Genomic DNA, 24,276 nt, shown 5'->3' with positions numbered 1-24,276 from the left:
TTTGAAGAAGCTCCATACTGTTCTCCATAGTGGCTGAACCAGTTTACAATCCCACCAGCAGCGCACAAGTGTTCCCTTTTCTCTACACCCTCATCAACACTTAAATTATGCTTATTGGACCATCTCTGTAACAATCTCCTAAAGTTTTTGTTAAGATAAAGATCCTTAAACCCTACCTCAGTACCTTCTGAATCAGTCTCTGGCATTGGCATTTAAGTATCCACATTTTTAGCAAGTTCTCCAGGTGATTCTTGTTCATATTAAAGTGTAAGAATTACAGTCTTAGTAAGATTCAATGATAGAAAAGGAGTTTAAGAAGGAGATTCTGGGTATAGTTAACTTAAAATCTAGATGGGATGATAATGATGATGATAATAACAAAAATAAAATTAACAAATAAGATTATTTTAAATCTTAGGAAAGGAATATTTAAAAGCATTGGGTCTAATACTTCTCAAACAATTTTTATATGTCAAATCCCATAAGAAGCCCAATAAATAAACTGTGATAGTCAAAAAGAACAAGGGGACCTGAAGCCCTGGTATCTTGGTCACTCTCTTTCTTCCTATGGTGGCCTCCAGGAACCAGAGGGACCTCGTGTTTCCACTGGAAAAATAATTATTGAGAACAAATTAAAACAACCAATAAACAATGGGAAAAATGCTCAAGTTCATTAGCATTCACTATGGAATGCTAATTAAAACAACTCTATAAGCTTCACATTGGCAAAAATTTAAATGAGTTGGCCAGACTACCAGGCAACTACCAGAGTGTTCTTGAATATTGGTGGAAATAAATTATTACACTATTTCTAGAAAGTTCTCACAATATGTGTTAAAAAATATACTTATTCTTTGATGCAGCAATCCCATTCTTGGAGGTTTATCCCACAGAAATAAAAGCACTAGAATATTACAAAGATGTTTACTGGACAGTGCTTTCTGTTGCTAAAAATTGAAAACAAATAAATGCCCATCGATCGATTGGGAAATGAAATTGTAGCCTACCCATATGATTACAGGTTAAGCAACCATTAAAACGATGAAGGTAGCTCTGTACCAGTTAGCTTAGAGTGATTATCAGGATGTGTTTTTATATGAGAACAGGTAGATTTTAACAACACAAACTTTTACAATGTCATGCAAGTCCTCCATAGAGATATATTTTATTGTGTATATATATTGCTCTATGAGCATGGTTAAAGTCGGAGGGTTGTTAATTATGTTAATGTTGATTAGCGTGTCTGGTCAAACAGGGAGAAAAAGAAGATAAAAGGAAAAACACTATTTCAAAAATAGTCTGTACTATAAACACATACTATGATTTATGCAAAACTGTGTGTCTGTCATGTATACACTCAGAGAGTAATATAGAAAGATAGTCACCAAAATTATCACTAGTGGTGGTTTTTCAAGTGTGTTTTATCTCTTCGTTATGCTTTTATATATTGTTCGATTTTTCCCCCCAAGAAACATTGTGAAGAGTAAAAGCAAAACACTGATTTTGATCAAGCCCTTCATTTTAAACAAGGAATCTAAAGATCTGAGATGTGTGGTTGAACTGATTTATTTCTGGTCAAATAATAGGGGAATGACAAAGCATGGATCAGAACTTTGCTCCCCACAAGAGCTACCAATCAGCATTATTTGCTGATGCAATAGCTCTGAATCATCCCCTGGATTAAAATCTTAGGGGCAGACACCACATCTTACTCAACTTCCAGTCTCTGGTGCCCTGCACATGGTAGCTAGAACCTTGTAAATGGTATAAAACAAATGATTTTATATAGAAAAAAAAAAGCCCATAAATACTGTTTTGAAGAGTACACTTGAATAAAAGGTAAAATGAATTTGTATGCATTTTGTATATATTGGGCAAATGTCTATCTGTAATCCCTTCTCATTGGTTTAAAACAAACAATGAACTTTATCCTATCTGCTTAACTGCCGTCTAAACGCTTCTGCAGGATTCAAGAAAGTGTCAGACCTGAGATTATGGTGGAGTCCATTAATATGGCAAACTACTTAAATACTAAGAGATTTTTAGTGTTAGACTGACCTTATCTTTTTTTATTATTATTATTTTTTTGCAGTTCGCGGGCCTCTCACTGTTGTGGCCTCTCCCGTTGTGGAGCACAGGCTCCGGACGCGCAGACCCAGCGGCCATGGCTCACGGGCCCAGCCGCCCCGCGGCATGTGGGATCCTCCCGGATCGGGGCACGAACCCGTGTCCCCTGCATCGGCAGGCGGACTCTCAACCACTGTACCACCAGGGAAGCCCCTGATCTTATCTTTTCAACGAAGTTCCAGATCCTAAATGTTGCTTAATTTTTTTTAACCATATTACACTGTTTCACAGGCTTATAGTTACAAAAGTTACAAGATGTGTTTTTATGCTGTGAAAATTTGATGATGCTGCCCATCTTTCTCACTGTAGGAAACAATTTTACAGAATAAAAAGATATTCAAAGAAGTTCTCAAAACAATATTATCAGTCCTATTCAAAGACATTGTTTTTTTAACACTGCTTATTGTCTTTATTAACGTACAAAGTAATCAGATGATTAAAAAATGAAGCAGTTTAATTATTTTGGTCCTGATAATGAGAGTACCCCACCCAATCAGGTGTCAAACCCTGGGTAGTTAGACTCCAAAACTCAAATTTCCCGCTAATTCTACTATATGATAACCCTGGTAACTGTTAATGTCTATTAGTTCAAACCTTAATATACATGAGATTGAATCAACTATGTGGTAGCCCCATTGACTTGTTTTGTAATTCCATCCAGGTGACAATTGTATATGTTCTCCAACCACACATGCTTGATAGGCTGCTCTCGAGTTTTGATCTGCAACAAGTTAATTACCCAAGTCTCAGTTTCCTCATTTGTAAACTGAGGATGATAATATAACTTGACCTCATGGAGTTATTGTGAAGATAAAATGAGATAATAATTGTAAGGTGTTTTGAATGGTGTCTGGCATATAAGTGTTTAATAAATGTTAACTATCATTATTAAACACATAATTTAGATGCCAATCAGTCAGTGGGCTAATGAATTTTCTCATGGACAAAGTTCTTCTTATCAATTACCAATAAGAATAACGAACACCACCACCCATGATGGCATCGAGGAATGTGAACTGTGACAGGCAAAGCAGAGCTAAGTTTCATTGTTCTCAGCTAAAAAGTATTGGGGACCTTGATCTCACTGTGATTTAATGTGACCCATGAGCAGGTCCCACTAGTCCAGATGGCCTTTAGGTACATTAGAAATCGGCATCCCTTCCCTGTTCAGGTATACTGATTGTGGTTGGAACAGGAAGAATTACCAGCATCCCCCAGAGAGCTGCCATGATAAATATGCAGATCTGTGATGTCTAGTGTGTGAGCTCTCCCTCCTGAGATGTAGCACTGTATGGGGAGGCTCTGCCTATGAGCCTGGCTCCTGCGAACCTTGGCTTTTAGAAATTGTGAAGCAATCTCTAAAAGCCATGGTATAGCATATCCTCTAAATCTTTGAGGTAGGAAGTGATGTAAACTCACTTTGTCCAACAAGATTTTATACCAGGACATATGTTGGGAGAACAACAAGAATACCTACTTAATAAGCTTTTGACTTAATCATGAAGAAAAATTACTTTATTTGAAGTATATTATTCAGTGCTTAATCTACCAAGTATAGCCAAATCCTTGGTAAAGTGATATCCCAATTAAAAGAACTGTTATGCTTATTAAATATTCCCTTCTAATGGTTCTATTTTTAAAATAATGCTGGCTACTAATCATTTTCAAGCTTTATGAAAACTTTGTCTGCACAAAAATTTAATGATTATAGCCTGCTAACACTGTCCAGCCTGGAAATACTTTTTAAAGTCACTATTCCTGTTCCTGTCCTGGTCCAGGAGGGTATCACATGGTCTGGCTATAGATTCTTGCTGTCCATGGAATCAATCCTGAGGGACCCACTTTCACCTGATCTAAACACCTCACCACTTCTGCTCTCAACTGTTGAAGCCACCAATCTCATTTATTTTCCTTTATTTCAGTTCCGTTCTTACCTCGTTCTTTGAATTGGGCATAGAATCTTACCTCCCTTTGATAATCAGATTGATTTTTCTCTCTCGAGTAACTATCAGGGAACAATTAAGTAATGACCTTCTTGTTTGAATTGACCCTCCAAGGACCTTTTCTCCTTGACTCTATTCTATTAGATTGAAAGCTACTTGAGGACAGGGGTTGGGTCACATCAGTATGTCCAGAGCTTATCATGTTCAACAAGTACATTTCTTGAATGTTGTTGAATGAAATTAGAATGAGTTAGGAGGCTCTAGCAAGAGTCTAGGTTAGAGAAGCAAAGGTGTGAAATGTGAAATAGCTCAGTGTCTATGGAGCAAAAAATAGGCAACATATACAACTAACAATACAGGATTGGGTGATAGGATATAGTTTCTAGTCTGAGTGACTGAGACTATGCTTGGGAGAATGAAAAGACTTTGAAGAGCCATAGGAAAGATAACCCATTGTCAGTTCACTCAGTTACACCCATCAGACTGTTATGCTGGGATTAGACCTCGCTAGTAAGCATGAACTCACTACTGAAGAGCCGTGAACTATAGGGAAATTTAGAAATGGAAACCACATACTCTGAGTATATGATGTGCACAAGAGAGTGGAATCTCCCTCAATCACTATTAATCTCATGGACGTAAACAAACAAAAAAAAACAACAGAAAATTCAGAGACATAAGTTAGCAGAAAATCTTGTTGGGGTTTGGGTACAGGGTTTAGTGTATTGCCTCCTGTCAACTCCTCTGAGCCCCTGACAAGCCTTTCAAAGCAAGTTTCTGTCCTCAGAGCTCAGTGGGATCAATGGAGATGATCCTATCACATTATGGAAATGAATAGTTCCACTTAATGTATGGGGTGTCCTCACAATTTACTCATGTGAACTAGAGCAGCATCAAGCATTATTTTTCAATCCCTTTTATTAAATGTGCTGGGTCTGACTCAGCAAACTGCAGTGCCTCGCTGGCCTCTGGGCCTGAGTGATGAGTATAACTGCATTTATTAAGTTGATAGGTACAATGGTATAGTGCCTCCACCCCCACCTCCATTTGTTTGTAATCTTATTGAGTCCCTGCAAGTACGTGGTTTAAAATCTGATTATTTAAGAAACAAGGTGGAGGAGGTGGTGATTTTAAAGAGGTTTTGGAAATAAAAGCATTACAAAGTTTACTAATTTTTTTCCCACTCTTTTCATTTCTTTCTTTGCAAAAGATGGGATGAATTATTTGGTATTGAGGGGAGAAAACGGTTCATTAGAGTAGAACACACTCAAGGTTTGAAGTCAGATGGTGTCTGTTTAAGTCCCAGTTTCCATTTAAGGCACTATGTACAAATCATCTATGTAACCAATTTATTGAGCTGTTTTAACCCATGACTGGTACAACTATTGAACATTTTTATAGTCTTTATAATGTTAAGCTTTTATTATCTCAGGGAGATCCTATTGAGTTTTTTTCATCTGTTTTAGGATTTTTTTTTTTTTTTTTTTTTTTTTTTGCGGTACGTGGGCCTCTCACTGTTGTGGCCTCTCCCGTTGCGGAGCACAGGCTCCGGACGCGCAGACCCAGCGGCCATGGCTCACAGGCCCAGCCACCCCGCGGCATGTGGGATCCTCCCGGACCGGGGCACGAACCCATGTCTCCTGCATCAGCAGGCGGACTCTCAACCACTGCGCCACCAGGGAAGCCCCTCTTTTAGGATTTTTAAAAGTTCTGTTTAGTCAATTTAAACACTTACATTTCACAGTAATTTAAATCCCATCTTCTTCCCTTCCTGGGCCCCTAGAACCAGCCAGTTTGGGGCTTGAGTGGCAGGAAGTAGGCAGCATGCAATCTGCTCTGTGACGTCTTCATCTTCTCCCTCACTTTGGTGTGTTGCCTGTTTCTGGGAACCCTTCTTGCTCTTCCTTAGCATGGCTCACTTTCTCTGGTTTAGGGACCTAGTGGAGGAATAGTGTGGAACGGACAAATATTTTTTGATTAAACCTCTCTATTGGTTGTCATTGATTCCCCCCCAGATTACCAGATACAGCATTTTTGTGGAGCTGGCATCTTAATAGTGAGAGTACAAACTCTTGTGTGAGCTCTTGGGTGGGACCCAGGTGGAGAGGGCTCCCCCTGCAGAGTTCCTTGAGGTGAGAGAACTGTCTCTGATCTGACTTCTTCCAACCCCTCAACAATGGCACACAGTGGTACACTTCACAGCTCTGGGCTGCCCTCCACTGGTGATGAGCCTGCTGAGTAGGGGGCTGGCAAGAGAACTCAGCAGGTTCCTTTGGTGGGCTTCATCTGGTCATGGGGAAGCTAGAGATACCTGCTCCTTCGTGCTTTCTCTCAATCCCCTTTCCCTCTGTTCAAGTAGGAGCAGGTCACAGCTAACAAACCCAGTGCTTGAGCACACAGCCATCCAAACATCCTCTTTCTTGTACACATGGCTAATATTTGAAGCCTGCTTCGTTCGGATCTTGGTAGGGGAAAATACCCCTTCCTTGCCCTCCTCAAGGAAAGGGCAGAAAAGTAGCCATATATCTTCCCACCAGGCTCACAACTTTTGATGCTGATTATTGATTCTTAAGAAGCCCTGGGAGTGATGTTTATCCCAGTTATTGGCAGGTTTCTTTAGAAATGGGTCATTAAGCACTTCTTTGCCACTTGGTTTGGAGTCTATTCCCTAATTCCAGGGCAAAAGGAAATATCTCATTTAATGTTCTTTTACATTTAATCTCTATAAGCTCAGATAATTTTTTTTTTAGGTTTCTGGAAAAACGTGTCTTCGTTGAATGCTGGGAAGAACTGTAACTAAATCCATTCAAACATCATGTCTACTCTTGGGACCATCTCCCTGGGACATCACTCTGGAGCAGATACAAGGTGTCTTGAGATAGCCTGGACCCTCTGACATGGTCCCTTCATCCTCATGGCCTCTGAGTTGGATCCTGACTTCTAAAGATTATTCAGGTGACCTAGAATCCTAAATCTACCACTGGCTTTCGTTGTATCTCAGTTTCCCATTGTATACAATTATATCCTTCCTTCACAGGGATTTTATTGGGATGCATTGTTAGGCAATCAAGAAAAGTTATGAGTCTATTTTGTTTGTTTATTTTTTCTCACACCACGATATTAATATAAAGACTAGAGACGTTATAACACTTAAGACATTAGAGAATTAAGACCACATGTAGAAGGAAGACGGGATATGTGTATGAAGTGTTATTCCTGGTGACTAATTAGGGCACAAAGCCAATAATAAATAGTAAATATCAAATAATAGACTCTAACTTATCTTTACCCTGCGTGTTTTAAGAATCTGTGTACATTTTTACCGAGTTGTAAAGGTATATAGTTTATTCTGGGCTTAATGGGAGAATTCCTTTCCTTGGGATGAGAATGCAATTATGCCTGCCATCAATGCTAATTTTAACTCAACTCTGAATAACTTGAGTTCATACTCCATTGTCGGAAAGGGTAATTAATGAACCATCAAAACACAAAAGTTGTATAGCTTCCTCTTCCTTTTCACATGTCAAACAATTCTTTCTTGAAAGCAGAGTCCAGAGCTGAGTCCAGGCACATGCTAAAGTGGATTTATAGGAGGTGGATGTTTCTATCTTTGCTGTTGGTTGCTGTGTTGAACTTCCTGGAAAACTCAGTTTTCATTTCCTAGTCAGTGCTACTCCATATCTGCTCTTCAAAGGGATTCCCAGGACTGAATAAGCTCCAAGGATGCCTTGTCCTGTTACAGGACGAAGAGGGGATGATGAATTCTTAAGCATCTTTATTAGCATCTCGGGGCTTCCTCCCACCTCAGGGATGGCTTTGGGGCTTGCCCATAAAAAATGGTAAATTAAAACATGTGTCACTTGTTGTTTCCAGACTGTGAGGGTTTGGTTTTTTTTGTTTGTTTTGTTTTGTTTTGTTTTGTGATGAGAAGGGAAAGGTTCTATGGGCAAATGAAAAATATATGAATACAAATAAAGGTGCAATAGCTAGACTTAACCCTGATTTGTGAAAGGGTTCCTGCTCTGAAGGTGTCCCAAAATATGGTGAGAGTTGCTCTTTAGAGAAGTCAGAGAGTAAACATGGATACCATTTCAGAAAGAACTACTATAAGATGTGATGGGAACAAAATAGAGAACTACAGCATCTGAGCTTCAGATGCTATTGCCTCTTTCTGGGTTGATGGTGCTCCTCTCCTCTTCAAAGTAGAAATGATTTTATTTTTTAAGAGATAGTAATTCATGTCCATTGTGGCAATATTAGAACATACAGAGAAAATTAAATGAAGGAAAATAGTAAATGTAATCCTACCACCTATGTTTAAATAAATAGCTACCAATTCCTTGTGCTTCAACTTTATTCTTTTCCATTCCCTTTTCAGGTATGCATCTGCATCCATTCTCCCCAATGAAGTAAAAAGCCCCTGACCTGGAGGGCCAGGACCATGATGCTTTTCATTGTAGATTCGTTAGTAATCATAGCTAATTTTATTGAGCATTTGCTATATGACAGATCTTATTCTGGGGACCTAAGAAGTATGAGTTCATTTAATTTTGACAACATCACTGTAGAATGAGCTTTAATGTTATGTCTGATTATAGATGAGAAAACTGAGGCTCAAAGAAGTCAAATAACTAATACTGCATCTCACAGTTATTAAGTGATGGAGGTAGGATTGTGACTCAGAGAAGCCTGGCTTCAGAACCCATGAGCCTAACCATTACACTTTACTGCCTTCTCTGTTAGAGATGCCATAAAAATTATTGATGATGATCTGATTCTGTAAACACATCAAGGCAGAAGAACTGAGACTAAGAACCAAGTCTCATTTTCCACACAGGACTATACAGACCACAGGAGCCTTAATTTTCATTTTTTTTAATCTAATCTCTACTCAAATTCCTTCTCTTCCCAGGTTAAGAGACCACTGAATCAACAGTGAAGGGATGATTTAAGTCATAGGTGCCCTGATCAGACAGAGCACACAGGACTCAGCTTTGTACATTGGTAATGTTTGCAAACAGTACAATATTGATTTTGGCCCTAGCAATGAGAACACGGACAACCACACATTATATGCCCTTTTTGCTCAAATGAGAGCAAAGCCTTAACCAGGCCCAGACATTTAGAATCCTATATTAAAGAGAGATGTATAGGTATAAATCCAATAGATGCTTGCTTCTGTCATTTTACTTTAATTGTAATTTTGCAAATTTAACAACAGAAGATCCATTAGGCTTTCCTTCTCAATCAATACATAATATATTATCAGTCTAAACGACCAAAAACGACTTGTATAAAATATCAGCATGTTGCATTTTCATTATGTAAATGGAACTCTGCAGGAGAATTAATTGATTATTCAGTTACTATGGATCAGTCTCAGATGTCTCAGTGAGATAAGAGAGAAACTTACCAAGCCTCTCCAGTGACTATAACTTAAAAAGGAATAGGGTAAAAAAAAAAAAAAAAGAGAGAGAGAGAGAGAAACACAGAGCACATTTCACTTTCATTGGCAGCTTGGGCAAAACCTATGAAATGTTGAGAGAGAGAAGAAATCCATTACCAAGTTTATTAGTGATGGAGTGTCAAGTGTTATTAAGCTGGTTACTGTTTGGGGATCAACATTTTAAAAACCACACAAACAAAACTGCAACCCAGGCAGTGAGAGTCCTCTAGCTGTCTCCCCAGACTCTCAGTGCCTCAAGTAATTCACACCTAGACCATATATAATTACAGCAGGATTGTTTAAGTAATGTACTGACCCATTTCTTTTTGCTTGCATGGGTGGAGGCTGGGGAATGAGGGAGAGATTTTATCTTTAGCTTCATGATAGAATGAAGAGGAGATATGAGAGTACAAATGGCCTCTTCTGTCTCCCTTCTCTTTTAAGTTTGAAGAAAAACAAATGTTCCCATGGCTAGTACAGAAGTGTATGTGTTTGGTTTCAAATTGATATGCTTTGTTTTTAAGAAACACAAAAGAACTATGCACATTAGGTTCTCCCTTTGATAGCAGGTTCTGTGCCTTATTCAAAGATACCGCCCTTGTTCAAAAGTGTTTTGAGATCTCTTTGGGGGGCACTGCCTACGGAATATTCTGAACACGTTGTTGAGTGTAGTCTTGGTGGTCAACCTGTTGAGGGCTCTATTTAATTTTTGCAAATAGTCACAATTCTTTACATACTAAGGTGAGACAGTAAGTTATTATTGTTAAGTAATATTTCTCTGTCTCAAAATGAGGTTTTAAAAAGCAACAAAAATGCATAGTTGTAAAATCATAGCAGTTTTTGCAGTACTCTGAAGGCAAGTTTCAAAATACTGAACACAATGACAGAATTAAGGAGGAATATATCATTATTCCTAAAGTGGCCATTTTGCAAAACAGTTATCCTATTTCAAATGTGATGTTTAATACCAATTAAGCTAAATCAAGCCAAACAACTTTATTACTTTGTTTTTACTTTGTGTGTAAGCCAGGCTTAGCTGGTGAGAGCTGGGGATGCTCAGCCTGGGGACAAAATACTAAGTAAGGTATGATTCACCTTTGCAAGGAATTTCGATGTTGTATTAGTTTCCTATGGGTGCTGTAACAAATTACCACAAACTCAGCGGTTTAAAACAACACAAAGTTATTATCTTATTGCTCTGTAAAAGTCTGACATTGTTGTGCTGAAATCAAGGTGTTAGCAGGGCTGTATTCCTTCTGGAAATTGTAGAGGAGAATCTGTTTCTTTACCTTTTCCAGCCTCTAGAGGCTGCCTGAATCCCTTTCCTTATGGCCTCCTTCCAACTGCAAGGCCAAAGCCAGCAATGGCCAGTCGAATCTTACACTGCATCACTCTGACATTGGCTTTTCTCCCTCTTCCCAATTTTAAGGAGTATAGTGATTACATTGAGCCCACCAGATAATCCAGAGTAATGGCCTTATTTTAAAGTAGCAGTGCGGCTACCTTAATCCCCCCACCCCTTGCCATATAACATAGCATTCACAGGTTCTAAGCATTAGAATGTGGACATGTTTTGGCACAGGGATATAGGCTCGGTGCTTTGTGACCGCCTGGAGGGGTGAGATAGGGAGGGTGGGAGGGAGGGAGACGCAAGAGGGAAGAGATATGGGAACATATGTATATGTATAACTGATTCACTTTGTTATAAAGCAGAAACTAACACACCATTGTAAAGCAATTATACCCCAATAAAGATGTTAAAAAAAAAAAAGAATGTGGACATGTTTGGGGGCCATTATTCTGCCTATCACAGCTAAGGAACAAGGATTACTCTTTTTCTTTTGAGATCATGTCTGTGAAGTATTTAGCTCCTTTTGAACACTTAGTGAGCATTCAATAAGGAGTAGTTGGAGTATTGATGTTCTCATATTATTATGTTGTTTTCCCCCTACTTCTTAAGAAAATGAGAGTATGATTCCAATGAGTAAAGGGCCTTTCAGCTCCAGATGAAGAAACAGTCATCATAACTGTCTACAGATAGCATTAGCTACCACATAAGATGTCTCTGTCCCTGAGGTTGGGCCCTCATAGGCTGGACAACAACTTGGCGGGGTTACCGTCACTTGGTGGGATACAATCGCTGTAGAGAGAATGCTCACATCTGAGTAGATGCTCCTTCTACCCCTGAGATTCCATCTTTTAGTATCTACAAAACTTTGCATCCTTCTCAGCTTATACAAGAGTTGTGATGTCAACAGCTCTTTCTATCTTCTCCTGTATTTCCCTCTACTCTCCTCAGGGGTAGCCCCTGCCCTTGCCCAGCACTGATATGTTCCCTTCGTATGACATGTTGAAGGGTAAAGTGACAGGCGGGTCTGACATTGGTTTGGGAAAGGACTTGGCTATTGTGCATGCTAGGGCCGTAGCAGCAGGTCTGTTGGGGATGGGGAGAAAGAAGTGGCCAGGACCTAATGTAGCAGATATCAGATGAGCTTCCCTTGTGTTTTCCTAGTTAGGATTCGATCTTATTTTGGGACACCACGATCCAGCTAGATAGAGAGAGTTTGGTCTTTCAAATGAGTGTGGAAAGTCCTGCAGTGAATGGACAGGCATACATAATAAAAAAATCATTTTTTTCAAAAATGCCAATAGGGGGCTTCCCTGGTGGCGCAGTGGTTGAGAGTCCGCCTGCCGATGCAGCCGGCACGGGTTCGTGCCCGGTCCGGGAGGATCCCACATGCCGCGGAGCGGCTGGGCCCGTGAGCCATGGCCGCTTGGCCTGCGCATCCAGAGCCTGTGCTCCTCAACAGGAGAGGCCACAACAGTGAGAGGCCCGCGTACCGCCAAAAAAAAAAAAAAAAAAAAAAAAAATGCCAATAGGGTACTTACTCCTCCCATGATAATCAAGAGAGGTAGTAGATTAGTCGGTTAGAATTCAAGTGTCACAAGCTGAAAAATCTTCACGGGCCAGGCAAATATCTCACAGGAGTAAAATAAGTGTGATGAAGGCTGTCGCCAGTTTAGATATCAGGCACTGTTTAAAATGAGCAGCACCTATCAGCTTATGCAAGTTGTTGCCAGCCAGGAAATTGGTCCCAGTACTGCTGAGTGTTCTGATTTTTTCAAAAGAAGCTAGGTATCTAAATCTTAGGTGAAATCCCCTGTATTTAAATGTTGACAACTAATTCACAAGTTTAGAAATCATTATGCAAGCCAAATAGCATAGTTTTGAGGGATTAATATTGCCCCTGGACCACCAGACAGCTTCTGGGGTTTTTTGTTGATTTTAATCATTAAAGTTCTTAAAGGAATTGGGACAGAGATTTTAGGTCATTAAAGGAATAGGGACAGTGATGTTTGTGAGTGCAAGGGGGACAAGAGGTGCAATGGATAATAGCACTTATCTTCTCTGCTTCTGGTTCTACAATTTTCCTTAGCTTTCAGAATCCTTCCTGCATAGTCAATCAACAAACATTTACTGAGTGCATACTATATTTCACTCATAGTGAGTGACACAGCTGACCAAGATGCAGTCCTTTCTCTCAAGAAACTCAAAGCCCAATTAAGAAGACAGAAAATAAGCTGAGGAAAATACTCACACAAGAAAGTCATCACTGCTATAGTGAATAAATATTCTAATACTGTAAATAAGACCTGGGAACTCTCAGGGGAACAAATTAATTATCAGTTGGGGAAGGGGAAGGGTGGGAGAGGGCTGAGGGAGCAAGTGGATTTCACACAAGAGTTGATATGCATCTTAGGCCTTAAAATAATAAGTAAAATTTAAAGAAGTGAAAATGAGGAGACATATCCTCTCTTCTAGAGATTTCCCAATAGCCTTTAAAAAAGGTCAAGTCTTTTCCATCTAAAAACGCAAAACAAAAAAAAATAATTTCTCTTTTGACCAAACTTCTCTGTCTAACTATTGCCTGTTCTCTTTTCTTCTCTTCAAAACCAAACTTCTCCAGAGCTGCCTACACCCTCTGGGTCTATGCTCTCTCTTCTTACCCACTTCTTTAACCCAATCCATTGGAGCTTCGTCCTATCTCTTTAGTAACACGGCTCTTGGTAAGGTTACCTCTGCTCTTTGCTTAAAGATCTCTTTCTCAGAGAAACCAAGTCATCTCCGTACTTAGTTGAGTTCTGTGTGTATGTGAGAATTCTGCATACACTAGCACAATTGATTTCTCTTTATCATATCAAAACATAACAAGTTAACTTTTACCCATAGAAAGTACTCAATAAGTACCAGATGAATAAATGCATGCACATCTTTTGCCATCTAAAATCCTTCTTGCTATTCATCCACTACTATGGCCAATACAGGAAACTGTTGCTATAAGAGTTTAATTTTTTTGAGTTTCAGAAGGTAAAAAATAATGATGATGAAGTAATCTGGGGGAGTAGAGGAGGCCATATATTGAAATGTTAAATTAAGGTGTGGACTTATATAACTGAGTGTATATCATCCTGACTGACATCTTCTTGGACCAATTGAGACAATTCTATGCCTTGTGAAACTGGCTGAGACAGCCAGCTTGATTGATCCAGTAGAGTCAGAAGGTTTACTGGAAGAAGCAGCTACGGCAGTGCTGGTACAGAGTTAGTGCAGCATAATGTATGGCTGTGATGGTTCTGGTGGCATACAGCTGTGTTTTCCAACTTGCTTTTTATTTTTACTGTCACTCAGAGTAATAAATACAATTTCTGTTGCAACACATGCACTTATACACACATAAATGAAGATAGAATGTCATAAAACAATATTTACCCTTATTACATGAGATACACTCTGATAGACGCTATTGTATTCAATTTTACTTTTGAAAATACTCATTGTGAGCCATTGATATGATTTCACAACCCATTAATGGGTCTTGACCTGCAGGTTGAAAATGCTAGCATATACAAAGTCCATTTAAAATATCTGCCAATAGTCACCTGTGAAGTATCAGAAGAGAAACAAGGAAAGATTGATGCTCTTACCTCCTTACTTCTGGATTCTGAAACACCAGATAGAAAGTCTTTCCAACTCTGTTAGTAATCTCTCTTTTCCTTCTTCTGCCTTAAATCTGGCTTTCTTGATATGTTCAACCTTCTCTCCCTTTACGTACGCCATGTTTATCCATTAATTCTTATTAAAAGGAAAACGAAAGGAGTCCTGCATTCTGATCTAGACTCTGTCACCCAGCTTCTTCATCCATAAAATAAAGGTAGACCAAGTGAGATTATAAATGTGAAAAACTTTTTAAGCTGTAAAAATAAGAGATTGTTATCATTATAGTTGTCAGAAGTGGGCATCTGATGCACTCAGATACAGGCATCAGATATGGGCATCTGGTAGGCTCAAGTGAGACAAGTATCAGAATCTGAATGTCAGGGTCTGAGGCAGCACAGTGAAATGAAAAGAATATGGGCTGTAGAGTGAACCAAACTTGCCTAAATTCAGATCCAACGCTGTCACTTATTAAGTATAACTATGTGACTTTGAAAAATTTTTGTCAAACTTCTGAGCCTCTTTCTAATCAGTAGAAGGTGGATAACATCTGATTTAAATATAGTTGTTGTGGGGATTACATGAAATAACATATTCAGAGTATTAAACATGTTTAATAATTTAAATTAAGAATATTCAGGAATACAGAGAAGTTTTGCCTATAGCACAAATGTCCAGTAGAAACATAGAAGAGTCATATATATGATTTAAATTTTTCTAGTAGCCAAGTCAAAAAAAAATTAAAAGAAACAAGTATAATTCATTTCAATAATATTTAACTAAACATGTCCAAATGTAATCATTTTGACATATAATACATATAAACAATGAGATATTTTACTTTTATTTATACAAAGTATTTGAAATCCTGTGAGTATTTTATGTCTACAAACATCTCAGTAAGAATGCTACATTTTACTAGAAATACTTGATCTCTATTTAGATTTCATAAAATTTACAGGTGAAAAAGCAGCTTCATATACCCAAGCTGTTACAGATATTTTTGAATGTTTTCCAATACCTGAATTAACTGTCAGGTTGTTTTTTTTAATTAATTAATTTATTTTTTGGCCACGTTGGGTCTTTGTTTTTGCACGCGGGCCTCCTCTAGTTGCCGTGAGCAGGGGCCACTCCTCCCCGCGGTGCGTGGGTTTCGCATTGCAGTGGCCTCTCCTGTTGCGGAACACCAGCTCTAGGCATTCGGGCTTAGTTGCTCCGCGGTATGTGGGATCCTCCTGGACCAGGGCTGGAACCCATGTCCCCTGCATTGGCAGGCGGACTCCCAACCACTGCGCCACCAGGGAAGCCCCTGTCAGTTTTTAAATGCACATTAATTAAAATTGAGAATTCATTTCCTCAGTCCCACTATCCGCATTTCAAGAGCTCAGGAGCTATCTCTGGCTAGGGCCCACCATATTGGACAACACAGGCCTAGAAAGGGCATCTTCCTTTAACACCACATCAGCAGGATCTGGGAGACCTCCCCACAGTCTTGATGGGACATGAAAACAGAGGGGTCCTCTAGAAGACAGTGAGATTGGGAAAGACAGAGTCTATAAAAAAGAATCCAGAAACATTGCAATTCTCCATGGAGGCCCTGGGAACAGAAGGCAGGAACCAACAATAGTTCATGTCCAGTCTCCTTCACTAGTCAAGCTGTCTTCTCCCCATAAAATATAAAATGAGGGAAATAAGGTAGGGAGGGGGTTAGATTTTGGTCCAAACTTCAGTGCCTCCTCCCTTGACTAGGGACACAAAGGACAGCCATGAAAAATGAGCAAGGAACTGGCTGATTAGGGGAGCTGACAGGAAATGAGTGTACATTGAGAACATGACAGGGGAAGGCTGAAAAGGGAGTGACGTATTAATTGCCCACAGAGATCATCAAGGAAGGGAAAAAAGTGCTCAGAGAGGTCCAAGAGATCATGATGAGAGATCAAAGAATTAAATGCAGGAAAAGAAAACATAAATTAAGTTCAGTATAGGGAAAAGTTCTTGAATCAGTCTGAGAAACAGGATCTCCAATGAAGAAGTGAGAAAGCCAACACTTAAAATAATAAAACTCAGCCAGTCATAACAATGGGGATGAGGAACCATTCTGTTCTTGCTCTGAAAGATAAGATAGGCTAATAACTCAAAAAATGAAATATATAATTTTACATCTGTAAGGAAGCTCGTAAGTTATCTAGACTAGGGACCCGTTTTATAGAGGAGAAAGTTTAATTCTATCACGTGTCTAAATAGTGATGGGGTCAGGAATAGAACCTATTGATCTAGTCCATCAAATACTCAAATAGTCTATAGAACTATTGTTCTACTTATTTTCAACAATTTTACTGACATTTATTAGTAAATCCGTAAAGCATCAGTAGAGTATGTCTTTTATCCTTCTCTGATTAAAAGAGGAAGTTGAAGCCTTAGGTTAGTGTAGGTTAGGGGACCTACCTGTGGCTATATGGAGCCAAGCTGTCCAATATGGCGGCCACTAGCCACTGGTAGCTATTGAGCACTTAAAACGTGGCTAATCTGATTTGGGCTTTGATGTACACAATAAAACACACACTGGGTTTTTTAGACTTAGTATAAAAAATGTTAACTATCTCGTTACATCAATGTGCATTAAAATACATTTCAAAATGCACAATTGAAATGGTCAAAAAAATAAAATAATACATTTTAATATTGACTACATATTGAAATAAAATATTTTTAGTATATTTAGTTAAATAAAATATTATTAAATTTATTTTATCTTTTAAAATATTTTTAATGAAGTTACTAGACAAGTTAAAATTATATACATGGCTCTACTATATTTTTGTTGGCTTGAGTTGACTAGAAGGTACTATGACTTAAAAAAGCAGCCTGATTTGTTTTATTTCCAGTTTTCTTCCTTAAAGCACAAATTAAATTCTTTGGCCTTCATAAAATTTGAGAATATCTTTAAGAGCCCAAATTCAGATTAATAAATAGCCCATGAAAATTAGCATCTATTCCAAAACCATTAAAGAGAAAAAATAAACCTTTCCATTTGCATTGTTTTTATTCTCATGATTGCTTAATGAATTAAGATGTCCAAAAACCCTAGTGTGTTTAGCCATAGCCATCCTCCATTTCTTCTCCACGATAGCATTGTGTTGTAATGAAGACCATGAAAAAGCATTTCAGAAAATAGCCTCCAATATGAAGCAGCAATCAATATGCATGGTATATAGGATCAAGTTAGAGAGATGTGCAGGAGAGATCCAAATATCTTTGGCCTGCTTAAACACATGCTTTCTGCTTGCCAGCCAACAAATCACTTCTATATATTACATAAGACTAAATTAATACCTACACGAAGACAGTTTATTGTGGATGATGGATCATGGGTTTGTTACTCATACGTACAGAGCAGGGCCTTGGAAATCACATCATCATTGCATTCCCAGGGAAAGAAATGATTGTCACATCCAGACATGTTTATCATGGAGAGAGAGGCTGATCAGGGCCCATCTACTTCCTGGGAGAACACTGCCACCTCACATGACGAGTGCTCAGAGGGAAGACTTGCTGTTGACTGCCGGATGCCAGCAAGAATATGAGTTCACTATAGGTCCTCCTGGGGGTAATAAGAAATGATCTGGCTATACCCTACAGCCTATATTGTTAGGTTTGGGGGTCCCAAATAAAACTGTTATTTAACAAAGGCAACCTACGTAGCATACACTCTACATTGGAGAGCAAGAATTATCTGTATTACCCATACTGCAATCAATGATATAATGTAGATGGACCCCAAACCCAAAGGTGCAAGTCCTAGCATAAATGTAGGAGGTGAATGAAGGACAGATTAAACTGAAGGGATGGGTCTCTTTGGCCTATGTCCTGACAAACTGTCTGGCTGCATCAGCAGAAGTTGAGAGCAATCGATACTTATGAAACAACAATAATGCCGCAATCAGAGGCAGAGCGGGGTTGGAGTGCTATTACCATAAGTGGCTGAGTCGTTGATGTGAATGTCTATGTCATTTTGCATATCATTTGCATGTTATTTGGTGTAGTCCTGCCAATAAATAAACACAATATATCAACTTGCGCAACCTACCCTGACCCTTGTAAGTACACATGGAGGAAAATAAACTAGACCTGCAATGAATTACTACTTGTTTAGCATTTAAAAAAAAAAAAAAAAAAGGATAGTTCAGGTCCAGGGAGTAGGTTACTATCTTTAATACTATCACCTAGGTAGAATGCTTCCTGTGGGCAAGGCTACGTTTTAGACATTTTGGTTTCTGGTCCCGTTTAATGGCTTCATATGGTAGGTACTTTCTGTGTATTTGTTAATGATGATCTCACTAAGAAATATGTGTCTGTGTATTGCATACACATGTCTCTTTCTCTCTCAAACACATTTACTGAGTGCATCCCATATACTAGGCAGAGTAGTAAGTGTTTGACATACCCTATAGTTTAATCCTCAACAAAAATAGTCTAGTTTTACAGATGATGGAACAAGGCTGTAAGCATTTGGGCAAACTCTTTGGGACACAGAGGTGGTAAGCTGTAGAATCTGGATTTGAACTCAAGTTTATCCAGCTTCAGAGCATGAGTTCTTAGCTACTTAACAATTGTACTGACCCTAACAATATATGATAACTTGATGATTCCCCAGGTTTTATGGCATATAAAATTTAGGGGACCCTGTTGAAGAAAAATGATGCAAAATTATGAATACAACCTTAGATATAAAAGTGAATATTTACAATAAGAAAAGAAATCATAATAAATTAAAATACCACAAACATAATAAAATGCATAAAAGTAACATTTTTATCAATTAGCTCAGTTAATCTCTATACATGTCACAATAATTTTTCCTTAAAGATATTTACTCTAAACTCTTTGATCATCTTTTTATATGAAAGCAATTTTTGTAATATTTTCTAAGTAGAGAATAAAAAGACAATTCATTATTTTCTTCAACATGATTGATCAAAATTTGATTTTCATTATTAGTGGTAAAATACAACCTCACCCATGGACACATATATACACTGTTTATCATACTGCTACAGGTTCGTGTCCAACAAAAACATAAATTCTATGGTATTTTATAATAGTACATTCTACAGAAAAATCAAGTATACTTCTTACAAGAGTGGATTTCTGTCTTTACCAAGTGTTGATGAGGGGTGAATCTTCTGCTTACAATTTTAGATGTCTGATTCCTGGGAAATTTTTACCGTAAACTAAGTTCGGATGCTACACCTTTCAAACATTGTTTCTCTTCTGTTGCCCACCTAGCTCTGGTACAGAGCCATTTATTTATTTCATCCTAAGACTTCCAGCCTGCAGCTTCATTTCATGAACAAGTAGGTCAGCTCAGAGGGCGGTACGAGTAGTCCCGGATGCCATTCCAACGCTGTGCTGGTTAGCAATACCTTAACTATATATGCAGAAGTGATGTCAAACTACATAAATCTACCCCACTAAATCTAACTTAAATACATCCCCAACTAATTTCCCGAGCCCCCCAAATGACCACAGTCACTCTAATGACTCCTGACAAGGGGGAAAGTGTATCGGAGTGGAAGGCAGAGTAGATTTAACTGATTGATGTTAAAATATTTTTACTTTTGTAAATTTTACAGAATCTTATCATCAGGTGAACATTCTCCTAGAGTCCTTCCCAGGGCCTTGGGAGGGGCAATGCAAGGGAAGAGCCCTGAAGCTTAAGTTTCATTAGCTTCTTGGTATGTCTGCCTTTGTATCCATATTCTGCACCGCTTCATAGATGGCAAGGATCTGTCCATTCAGCTCCCTGCCATTCACAGAGTGGACTGGATCTATGACCGTAGGTATAGCCACATGTTCACTCCTCCAATTCCACTCTCCATTACCCATTCTGTAATAGCACATGACATAATTGTTATTTGAGGCTTGTTTCATTTTAATAGCTCCACGTCACTCAAGCCCACCCCCATCTCTATGTATCCACTCTCCATCAGTGCTGCTAAAACTATTTGGGTATGATGACCCATCTATAGACCTACCAGATTGTGCTCACCCTTGCTTATACTAATAAGTGTGATTTAGGTATTGCTTGACAAAATACATAAAAGTTACTTTGTGTAGAGTACTTTTCAAGTTTTGTATATTTAGTAAAATTAATGGTATACATCTTTCATTGTCATATTCATATTTCAATGTTTTATTTATTACATTATTATTTTAGTATATAATATTTATTATATTTCTTATTTATATATTTTTATTATTAAATGTATTATTTATTTGTTATAAGAGTATCTAAATGCATTTGAAATGTAGAAACATATATGTGGGGAGCCTGCTTTATATTTACTCTCAGATGATGCTTAGGTATATCTCTGAGCTTTCTGAAATGACTTTCTAGACCTCAGGAATTCTACAACTCACATTTCAGAAACTACTCCTTTAAGCCTTATACTACCTAAAAATACTGCGGGTTGGGCTTCTCAAGACACCCAAAGTTTTAGGTGCAACAAAACAACCAAATCATTGTAGTGGTTACTGCAGAAAGGAATACTATCTAGTGTATAGGACCCCCTAAACTGAATTATTTGGAATCATAAATATCTGTGTGAAAAAAGTAGACTTTCCTGTGATTTGGGACAGTTGGTTGAGAGGAAGGCACTGACCAATGTAAACTGAGGTTTGTGCTTCAGGCTTTGGAAAAAATGGGTTTGCACTCTCGTGGGGAGGGAATGTGTGGCCATCTTTCTTCCCCTGGCTGGCACCGCACATTGGCTTCATTTTAAAAATAGTACGAGGGAGGGAGGAAAAAAATGTAATGTATTCTTAACATGTTTATATGTCAGCAAAATCCCCAAAACTATTCTATAGATTAATCTTCCTGTTGACTTAAAAAGGATGGATTTCCAGCTATAACTGAGACTGGGAAAAATTGATTTCCATGTTCCTTATGACTGAATAAGATAAAAGCCACCACCCTGGCAAGCATCTCCAAGCCTGGATCCAGACTTCTGGAGGGCTGACTAATTGAAAAGTCACTTCAAATACCAGCCCCGACCCTTCGAGGAGATCTGGAAAATGAATCAAGGGCAGGATTTCCATTTTTCAAGAATGATTTCCAGAATGTTGTTTATTCTCACCATGACTGAACAAATGCAGTCAAAGGTGAAAATACTTTCTCTCCCTGTTCTTCTAACTCTTCCTCATTTCTCCCTTACCGTTTTCTCTTTCTCTCCACTTCTCAAGTTTCTTTTCCTTCCTATGATTTATGTAAAGGCAGTTTCAAAATGAATGCGCCTCCCGAATTAAAGCTCTCCTACTGGGGCTTCCCTAGGGCGCAGTGGTTAAGAATCCGCCTGCCAAGGCAGGGGACACAGGTTTGAGCCCCGGTCCAGGAAGATCCCACATGCCACAGAGCAACTAAGCCTGTGTGCCACAACTACTGAGCCTGCACTCTAGAGCCTGCGAGCCACACTACTGAGCCCATGTGCCACAACTACTGAAGCCTACACCCCTACAGCCCGTGCTCTGCAACAAGAGAAGCCACCGCAATGAGAAGCCTGCACACTGCAATGAAGAGTAGCCCCCGCTCGCCACAACTTGAGAAAGACTGCGTGCAGAAACAAAGACCCAACGCAGCCAAAAATAGATAAATAAATGAATAAATTAATTTATCTTATTAAAAAAAACTCTCTTATTAAAGCTTGAAACAATGGGGAGCCAATTTCTTTTTGAGACCTTAGTTTACCCAATTAAACAGGAGACATTGCCTCTGTGCATGGATTTATGGTTAACACATTTCCCCATGTAATCCTCATATGATACCTGTGAGGGGCCAATTAGTATTGTTACTGCTATAAAGCTGTCTCAGGTAACTTGCAAATGACATAGAGCCAGTATTTGCCAAACCTGGGACAAGATCCCATATCTGTTTCTACATCTGATGGGTTTCACTCACATGATTAATAGTTCATTGCATCACAAGCATGTTGAGTGAGATGGTTCACGCATTTACTCAATCATTCATTCTTTCATTTCATCAATATTTATTGAGCACCTACTATGTCCTGGGCACTATGCAGTATGAGACAACAACTGTGAACCAGATAGGCAGGATCTCGGCTAGCAAGGAGTTTATCGTCTAGTGATACAGCTGATTTGAATATGAAGTTGAAATATTATGGTGAACTTCAAATTCTTCAGAACATAAAATAGTCCAACTTCTCTAAAACCTAGACAATATTCAAAGGGAAGTTCAATTTTAATGGAAAATTACTTTTTTTAAAAAAAGAGCCTGACTTTGATGAAACAGTCTTATGGGTTATATGGACCTAAGTGCTAATTAGAAGTATATTCCTGATTATATTTTTTTATTATATTTTAACTTTTATATTTCTCTGCCATCCCTTTCATGCTCTTTCTTCTTCTCCTTTTAATTTTAAATTTAATGCCCCTCCTGTTTCCTGCCCCACCACCTATCTTCTATTTCAGGTCATTTCAAAAATGGAAGCAATTGGTCCTGTTTTGAATCAATAATAAGATGCCATTTTCCTGGCCAAACAGGACAGTTGCTGTGTGATTTATTTGTATTTTCCAAAGAATTCTATAAAGTTCTCCAAAGCACATGATTCTGAATATTTATGTAGTTATCTAAATAAGATAAGTAATTCTCAATCAGTAGGCTAATCCTCTGAATCTTGATATGCAAACAACAGCAATAACGACAATAACAAATAATACTAAATAGCACATTCTTCTGAATGTTTTACATATAGTAACTAACTGAATCTTCATGACAACTTTTTTGAGGTGTGTACTATTTAAATTTCCACTTTATAGATGAGAGAAATGAGGCACAGAGAGAATTAATTTATCCAAGATTATAAACAAGTAAATGAAAGAGACTGGATTCAAACCCAAATCATCTATTTGCAGAGTTTTCTCTCTCAACCATGTATCTACAGCTCTCATAAAATCAGTTAGACACCACTCGTTCAATTGACAATGTTAGCAAATGGCATTTAAATTCTCAGGCCAACCTTCTTAATCACCCAAGGCTGGGGTCAACTGGTATTTTGTACCATCAACTGATCAGGTATTACACCTTCCCTGACTTTATTAGGCACTTATCACTTTAACTTGCAAATTGCAGGGAAAGGGGGGGCAGGAATTTCCACTGGCACATCCCCAGCAATTTCCACTGTGGGTGGATCCTTCAGTAGAGGACTGTTATCTACATGTGCGTTTTATACACACATGGTGGGAAAGGAAGTATCTAAGAGTATTGCATGTGGAGAGAGGGAAATAGGGTAAAGTAGAACTTACGGCAGTGGTTATTTGTGAGTGGGTAGTTGTGATATCAAGGTTTACTTTTACAGCTTCTTGGTGGGTGTGAGCAGTAGGTAGATGTTCCCATAATGCTAGGGGTGTGGTGTACGTGGTGGTGCTGTTGTCTGTGGGTGGGTAAGTTGAGGGTAAGCATATGACAGAAAAAAAATCCCAGCAACATATTTTGTTCCTCCTCTCTCCCTTACATCCTCCCACCTCTCCTCCAACTCCAAATATCCACAGTGTTCCGTAGAAATTAAAATGGCTTAAGTGTGAAAAGGAATTTTTTCTTTTGAAGCAGAGTGCAAAACCACACTCCTAACAACCAGGTTCCCTATATAAATCTATTTTTAAGATGATTACAGGGTTTCCATAGCCATTTTAGCATCAACTGCTGGTTTTGTTTCCTCATCGTCAGTAAACTGTTGGCAGGATACACC

The sequence above is a fragment of the Globicephala melas genome, chromosome 1 (genome assembly GCF_963455315.2).
Source record: "Globicephala melas chromosome 1, mGloMel1.2, whole genome shotgun sequence".
In the NCBI taxonomy this organism is placed as follows: Eukaryota; Metazoa; Chordata; class Mammalia; order Artiodactyla; family Delphinidae; genus Globicephala; species Globicephala melas.
This window is presented reverse-complemented; position numbering follows the sequence as displayed.